The sequence below is a fragment of the Tachysurus vachellii genome, chromosome 1 (genome assembly GCF_030014155.1).
Source record: "Tachysurus vachellii isolate PV-2020 chromosome 1, HZAU_Pvac_v1, whole genome shotgun sequence".
NCBI classification, from domain to species: domain Eukaryota; kingdom Metazoa; phylum Chordata; class Actinopteri; order Siluriformes; family Bagridae; genus Tachysurus; species Tachysurus vachellii.
The window spans coordinates 41,942,585-41,951,310 of record NC_083460.1 but is presented as its reverse complement, the minus strand read 5'-3'; the positions used below and the strand labels follow the sequence as shown (position 1 = coordinate 41,951,310).

Below are 8,726 nucleotides of genomic sequence, written 5' to 3'. Positions count from 1 at the left end.
TATGGCTAAAAGTTTGTGGACAACTGACCATGACGTTTACATGTGCTTGTTATTGAAGAAGAAGTAGAAGAAGAAGAAGAAGGCAACAGCTTCAAGTGCAGTGATTAAAGTTCTAGGCTGTTGCTTAGACAGCTCTGGTTCACCACCAAGCTACCACCACTGGGCCCCCTCACAGCTCTACCGCCATTTCTTCCTAGTTGCACGTTATAGCCAAAAAAGCGTCACATTTCGATGTGCTTGCTGAGCTGTATAGTGTATCGTAACCTTGCAGCTCTGGGGCAAAGCTAAAAGTAAAAATAAGACATGTCTACACTGTTCAACTACATTTTGGCATAAGTGGAAAATTCTGTAAATGAATTTTTTCTCCACTGAACTATACAGCATGCTTGTTGGGAGCCTCGCGCCGCACTCCATTACAAATCCCAAAACTATTCCCACAATGCATCAGTGAGACACTGTATTTATCAGAGGAGTCTGTATGAACCGTTCTGAGGGTGTAAGAGAATATGGCCTATAAAGCGACAGACCACTCAGAACCAGTTCCACTGAGGAACAAGGAGGGTTAGACGATTGACAATGAGCCTGGATCTACACGATGTTAACGGCCAGGACGCGGACACTTGTAAACAGCAGAACGCCATTAAGCGTGAGCGACGCTCTGTCATTTCTGTGGCAGGACAGAGATGTCACAGAGGGGCATAAGAAGGGCAGCTCAGGAGTTCACGGCACATACTGAGCACAAACATCAGCAGTCAGTAGTGAAATTCATGTTCAGAGAAATCTCACCAATGACAATATGATATAACGATGTAAAACGTACAACGCTACATGCACGTAGCCTTCGATACATTGTTAGCTATGCGCGTAGATTTAACCGACCACAAAATTTCAATGGAATCCTATTTATTTTCATTCGTTAGTTTTATACATGCATGGACAAGAGTGAAAAAAAATCAGCAGCCCGGTCATCCGAGATTGTCCATTAGGTATCTAAGCCATGTTTGAACTGCTTAATTTTTTACTAGGCAGATTGATTAGCCGTATTGAATTTCCCATTTTAACATATCGCCATGATAATTTAATCATCCTGATCAGTTGGCCTCAAAAACACAGTAAAGAGAGCGTGTCCACCATTAAGGAGAGTCCAGGAGGGGGAAATAATATTACTAAATTGTGGGTATCGTGAAAACTCAGCTGGATGGTGGATTTCCAAGCGACTCCGGTAATGCGCAGTAAGATGTACAAATAAATAATTAATAAATACATATTTTCAACCAAAATATTTTTGATATAATCCTTTTATGTGGCTGACATTTCCGCTGTTGAGTGCAGGAAAATGTCTTTAATCATCTTCCGATGATTCCACCATTATCTGTTGCTTTATGTCCCCTATTACAGCTCCTGTTTTGACCGTTTTCGGCCGAAATGTTTTATTAAACGTACACTGTGAGATTTAAGCTCATGTCAATGAACTCAAAGTATTGTTTATTTACCTTTACAGACCAGGACGGAGTCGGTGTGAATCATGTTTTAGCTCATCTCCAAACGTATTGGGGAGAAAAAGCCTGCTCGTTTGACACGTTTCTGAGCTACAGAGCGTTAAAAACAGTCTGTTATGAAGGCCGCTGTAGATGGTAGCGATGTAACACTGTGTAGGAATAATGGATTGATGATTATTATATTTGTGCACAGGGGCATTGTCGTGCTGGAACGGGTTTGCGCCTCTTAGATCCGGTGAAGAGAAATTGTAAAGCTGCAGCACACAAAGACGTTCTATACAATTGTGTGTGTGCTTCAAACTTTATGCCAACAATTTGGTACTGTAGCTGCAGCAGTTTTCATTGATGAAATGTCGACGCTTGTTAGTTAAAGGTGGGGTCTCCGTTGTTTGAGAAATGCTTCAGAAAACTGAGTCGGGACGACAAACTAAACTAAAACAAAACAAACGTGTAGCCAATGAGCAGAAAGGGGCGTGTCTTGTCGATATGGGCGGAGAGAGTGTTCAGTGTGCATGTGTGACATTAGCAGAAAGCGGTTTTAACATTGACATGGAGGATAAAAACAAAGAAAGAAAGAGAAGAAAGACTTACGATAAGGTAAGAAGTAGGACGTGTTAATATAGGATCAGCTTTCCAGCGCTGGAGAGAACTGAAGGAGCAGGAAGTTGGTCACATATTCACAGATTGGAGTTTCCTGAGTCAATAACTCCTGAGCTAAACGCTGTTACTACACAAATAACACCTCTTTTCTATCGTAGTAATGTAGAGACGCAGCTACAACCGCGTTTTGTGTAGTAACAGTGTTTAGCTCAGGAGTTATTGACTCGGGAAACTCCAATCTGTAAATATGCGCACACGCACACATGCGCACCGAACACTCTCTCCGCCCATATTGACAAGACCCGCCCCTTTCTGCTCATTGGCTACACGTTTCTTTTCATTTTTGTTTTGTTTTTTTGCCCAAAGCAGTTTTCTGAAGCATTTCTCAAATATTGGAGACCCCACCTTTAATATTCATACATTCTGTCTACATGGTATCACAGTATGTGAACTGTTTCTCAGCTTGTCGATGTGGTTTCTAAACAAAAACTGAACCTAATTTGTACTAGATAAGAAAAGTCCGATCTCGTAGACGGCGGTGACGTTGTATATACGCTCTGTTGTCCGAACCGTAGTGTGTGAATATTAAAAGGTTGTGTTCATGTTGTTTTCACAGCACACACCTCTGGTTCAGGGGCACGAGTGCAAAGTGTGCTGTAGATCAAAAAGGTTATTCCAACACTCGGGCTGAACATCTGCCTTCAAGCAGCACTCCTTAATACACGGAAAAGACATTTATTATTACCCGCAGCTACGAGTCAGAGCAGATCAGCCCCACCACCCTCCTTTTTTTCCAACCACTAAAACTTTTATCGGCTTTCATCAAACCAGGAGCTGGAGGTGCGCATCAGATCCTGTCTTCCCAGCCAACCAGGCCTGAAACAGATGCATGAGCTGTCGCGCTCCGCCCTACTTTCATCGTTCATCAGCGCCCTGAAGGATATGAAAAATAGCACATCTTTAAACGTCGAGAAGGAGAAGAATGCGTTGGTAATACATTTACATAGGCAGAGAGGGGGGGGTGCAGGTTAGAAAATTCCGCCCCCGTCTTAGAACGCATATTTCACTCCAGTCTTACTGATGAATGCTGGCTAAAAGGGAACATTGCCCAGTAATGTACAGATATTCAATAAAGGGCCACTTAATGGGCACAGTCAGGGGAAAGAAACGTAACCCAAAAAGCTTTTTGATGTAAAGACACTAATTCAGTTAACAACATTGATCAACCTGTCATGCTTTCAGTATGGTGCAATGGCTTTTAGCACCATGTGTGGGCATTAATGAAGTTATGAAGTCGCCAAAAAATAAAAAATAAAAAAAAATACAGCTTTCATCCCTTGTCCTTGTCAGATCCAATCCTTTTTGGACTGGAAGGAACAATGCCCCGTTTCTGCATGTAGTATCGTAATAGCGTTTTAATACGACCTTCCTGAATCTAGCCACTAACGTGAGGAATAGAGCTGGTGTGCTGCACGGAACATCCACCGGTCATTCTCACGTATACAATACACTTCTTCACTGGAATTAAACAGCAAATAATGGAGAATGGGATTAAGTGTGAACGTATAGAAAAGAAGATCCTAGAAGACTGAGACTGCAGTCTCAGATCATTTTCACACTTGACCTGGGACTTCGATATTTCCATTTGTTGAGGTGTTAAATATGTTTTCGAGTCCATCAGAGGTCCAGAGATCTGAACCCCGGTCCACTTAAATAATAGTGTTGTTTGACTCGCTTCATCTGAACCCTGCTGTGAGTCTCATGGAATGCTGTGGAAGCTATCTTCTCAACTCTGGCCCCGAGTCTTGCTGACATTGATTTTATAAGGTTAAAACATTTTTAACTACATTTTTTAATATGTCCAATTTTTTTAAATGTTTTCAATGCTGAAACATGTTTAAATGTTAAAGCATTAATACTTCTTTTAATCTTCTTTCGGGTTTTCCCTTCAGGGGTCGCCACAGCGAATCATCTCTCTCCACCCATCCTTAACACTTGCAACCCACTAGCTTCATATCCTCATTAATTACATCCATATACCTCCTCTTTGGCCTTCCTCTTTTCCTCCTGCCTGGCAGCTCCATGTCCAACCTTCTCCTACCAATATACTCACTCTCCCTCCTCTGAACATGTCCAAACCATCTTAATCTGGCCTCCCAAACTTTGTCCCCCAAACGTCCAACATGAGCTGTCCCTCTGATGTACTCGTTCCTAATGTTAAAGCATTAAAACACTACCAAGATGTTCCAGGTGGTTGCTATGCTAACCCAGTAGGTTGCCAGGGTGCTGCTAGGTGGTTTCTAGGCCAAACCAGCAGGTTGCATTAATATTCCTGGGGCTAGCTATGATATTCCAAAGGGTTGCTGTGATGCTGCTAGCTGCGTTGCTATGATAACCCACTTGGTTGCTAGGAAGTTTCAAGATTTCCCATGTACCACATAATGATCAAGATCAGTGAACGTATGTGAAGAACCTAATGACTAAAAAAAAAATGCACCCTGAACTCTTCCCTACTTACAAATGACCCTCTTCGGCGTGTCGGTTCGAGACAACCGTGAATCCGATATTTCACAAAAGCGCTCGCCACCCGTTTCGAACAAGATTTTCCCTGTGCAGAGATTCGAGCATCAAAAATTCTGACCCATGAAAATGTCACGGAAGAAGAAGAAGAAGTCGTCTCGCTGACAGCTTTTCAGGCGGCTTTTAAATCATTAGTGCGGTGAAACAACAAGAGGAGGGAAAAAAAAAGGAAAATCAAATAATAACAAGAAAGACTACAAAGAGCATGAGGACTGTCTGGAAAGTGAAGCATCGTTTATGAGCCAATCAACAGCGAGAAAGTGACTTACTTTCAGAAAAAACAAAGGTGTATTGTAATGTAAAAGTTATTACGATTCACATCCTGTGTATTCAGTGTGTATTCAGCCAGAAACTTGGTGACTTAAATTAATAAGCATGCCTGCTGACAAAGCTGGCGAGGTGAGCGGACGTTAGTGACCGTCCTGTACGCGACACGGACCTTATGGCTCTCCAGCTCACACCACGGCTGCTGATATACGCCTTTTGAGAGCGGGTTCGCTCGACTCATCGCTGTGTACCTCCTGACTGTGTCACCTTTAACGACTACTTTCTGTCACTGCTTCTTTATAAGCATTAAAGGTGAGGTCTCCGTTGTTTGAGAAACGCTTCAGAAAACTGAGTCGGGCCGCCAAACAAAACAAAACAAAAATCAAAACAAACGTGTAGCCAATGAGCAGAAAGGGGCGTGTCTTGTCAATATGGGCGGAGAGAGTGTTCAGTGCGCATGTGTGACATTAGCAGAAAGCGGTTTTAACATTGACATGGAGGATAAAAACAAAGAAAGAAAGTGAAGAAAGTCTTACGATAAGGTAAGAAGTAGGACGTGTTAATATAGGATCAGCTTTCCAGCGCTGGAGAGAACTGAAGGAGCAGGAAGTTGGTCACATATTCACAGATTGGAGTTTCCTGAGTCAATAACTCCTGAGCTAAACACTGTTACTACACAAATAACACCTCTTTTCTATCATAGTAATGTAGAGACGCAGCTACAACCGTGTTTTGTGTAGTAACAGTGTTTAGCTCAGGAGTTATTGACTCAGGAAACTCCAATCTGTGAATATGTGACCAACTTTACTTAAGACGCCGAGGCGCTTTTTTCCTTCTCGATAGGTGAGTAACGTTGGTTTTGTTTTGTTACACAGAACTAATATATGTCTTTGTCCTTTACATGATTATGTTTGTGTGTCATTTTTGCTTGTTTGTTTATCTACAATCGTATTGTTCTTCCCTTCAGCTATGATAAAGACACATTTCTTTCTATTAGTTGCCTGGGTTACGTATGTACGTGTGGGCGGAGCTATCGATACAGGGGCGGGACCCATTTGGTTTAGGGGCGTGTTTGTTTTGGTGATTTCAAATGTCAATGTTGGCTTTCAAACAACGTAGACCCCACCTTTAAGCTTAGTCTGTGGTGCTTTAAGAAATAAACGATTCAAGAAATAAATTACAATCTTAGTCATATTTTATTTAATTTTTATTATATCCTAAGTGAAAAGCTTCCATGTACCCAATATGTAATTGTCAATGATCATGGTGAATAAATTAAATATGGAATAAATGTAGTCACTGGTAACATCCTGGGTTATGAGCGTGAAACTACTATATAAGGTGGAAAAGGAAAAGATGAAGATAAAGGAATATATTAAAGACTGAAATATTACTTTCATGTCAAGGAGTGAGTTAATCACTTGAATTGGAGTTATTTAGGAAGAAAAAAACAACAAACCGCCTGGGTGTAAATTCTTACCTTAAAGATATCCTCGAAGTCACCAAATGATCAACTGTGCGATAAATGAGTCAGGAGGTTCAAGCGTCTCCAGCGACTGGTAGTCATTTCCATACGGATATCTAGATATTAAAAAATTTAATTTTATTCGGGAAATATTAATAAAATTGTAAATTTTAGTGGCAAATACTCTTAAGGGGAACTCCTTAAGACATTGCAATAATATTAGTATAAATAAATAAACACATGACAAGTAAACCTCACCAGTCTTCTTCTTCTTCCCTGTTCAGAGATGTGTCCCTTATGATGAACAGATCATTTTAATAACACATCACAAGCTCAAAAAAACGTCTTTGTTTTCAGTGTTATTATTCACAAGTACGTGCACTTGTAGTGTCCTGCTGCCTCAGATCCAAACAGCTCACTACATCTCCTGCAGTAGCACTGATTTAACAGGAAACTGAGGGAAGTTTTCCTGCAGAGGAGGAAAATAAAATCAGTTCAGTGGAAAAGCCAAGCGACAGAATCTGGTTCACGAAACAGAGGGACTGTATGTACAGATTTAAGTAAAACGGCTTGAGAGCTGAGGCGCATTATGACATAAATCTCAAACCGGATTGGTCAGAAAGTGATGATTAATCTTATTTATCAGCACGGATTGTAAAGGAACCAAAACACGACTAACAACGTGGTGACTTTTTCTGTAACATGTTTAAATGTTAAAGCATTAATACTTCTTTTAATCTTTTAATCTTCTTTCTGTTTTCTTATAACAGCACATCACTGAGTTTTTTATTCCTTACATAATACAAGTTAATATAAATATCGCAGGTGTCATCAGATTACGGCACATTGTGCTTAAATCTGGGCCTCAGATTAAAATTTGATAAAGATATCACAGTATAATGTGTGTGCAGTTTCACCTCTGGGCAGAATTACTTTATGACTAAAATGACAGGCATTCAGAAGACCTTTACTCAGAAGACCTGCACTCAGAAGACCTGCACTCAGAAGACCTGAACTCAGATGACCTGCACTCAGAAGACCTGCACTCAGATGACCTGCACTCAGATGACCTGCACTCAGATGACCTGCACTCAGATGACCTGCATTCAGAAGACCTGCATTCAGAAGACCTGCATTCAGAAGACCTTTACTCAGAAGACCTGCACTCAGATGACCTGCATTCAGAAGACCTTCATTCAGAAAACCTTAACTCATAAGAAATTCATTCATAAGACCTTCATTCAGAAGACCTACCGTGCTTTAACCTGAAGACAGAAGTGTGCAGTCTGTTCCTCAGTCATGTTATACACACCAAACATTTGGAAACTATGAGAGAGAGAAAGGTTAATAGTTAATTATTCATTTTCAAGTTCCTTCCCAGTATTTTAAGTTCAAGGCAAATAATCAGTCAGTGTTTAGGTTTATGACGTCATCAGCTGCTCCTGAGGCTCATGTTCATGATACAGTTTAAACACCTTCGTGTGAGTGTACTTTCAGTTTAAAACACCTTGTTTTTAAGCGCTTACAGTTGTTAAAAATGTTCACACTCGATTTAATTCAGATACTTGTGTAAACAAACACACTAGCTTCGAGCTTGCTAGCTAAACACAGCTAATCTACCTGCTTTAACTGCTCACAAACTCGCTCTGCTTCACTTCTCTGGATGTCTACCTTCATTTTATTCGACATTTAATTCCCTTCCGAGCCAAAGAAGAAAGTGGAATTTCACTTCACACTACACTTCAGTCTCAAATCGGTAAACAAATCTAAAGTATCCGCGCAATCCGTGTGTACCGCCGCTTGTCCTAGTCAAAGTCTGAGAGACAGCGCAGCTAGCCAATAGGATGTTTCAACTCGCTGCAGCTGTTCGGCCAGAACCAATCACAGAACGAGAAAAGGAATGGGCGGTGCTCTGTGAGGAGACCGCGAGGATTGCCATGGTGACCGTGCAAGCGCCGCGTGCAGAGCAGATGGAAACGACGTTGGAGTTGCAGCAAATAGGGCGCGTGCAATAAAGTGAGCGGTTGTCTTGGTAACTGTAAACGTCACCGTCAGTGTAGTGTTAGATTTGTTTGTCAGACATTTGAAGATTTTTTATTTTTTGCTCATAAACCGATTTATAAAACATATCCTTGAAATATTGAGCAAAATTAAAAAAGTGCTACGATATAAAACATCCTATTGGCTCAGTGCACGATATAATATTCATGTTTACGATGTCGTTCACATTAAACATTTTATTATCAAACTATTCAAGTCTTTTTCTTTTTTGTTAAAATAAATACGTGGAGAAAGACAAAAAAAATATTCTAAAA

General features: G+C 40.8%; 1 protein-coding gene across 1 annotated transcript in view; it reads right to left on the bottom strand.

Moving 5' to 3' along the window:
* LOC132847168 (polyamine-modulated factor 1-binding protein 1) overlaps nt 1–8,209 on the bottom strand; it is a 186,243-nt gene extending 178,034 nt beyond the window's left edge. The window contains exons 1-4 of the mRNA XM_060872234.1: nt 8,083–8,209; nt 7,666–7,737; nt 6,670–6,880; nt 6,427–6,527 (exon numbers count right to left, since the gene is read on the bottom strand). The gene's annotated coding sequence lies outside the window, so the exon portion shown is untranslated. The remainder of the gene's footprint in view (nt 1–6,426; nt 6,528–6,669; nt 6,881–7,665; nt 7,738–8,082) is intronic.
* Nucleotides 8,210–8,726: the final 517 nt, after the last annotated feature.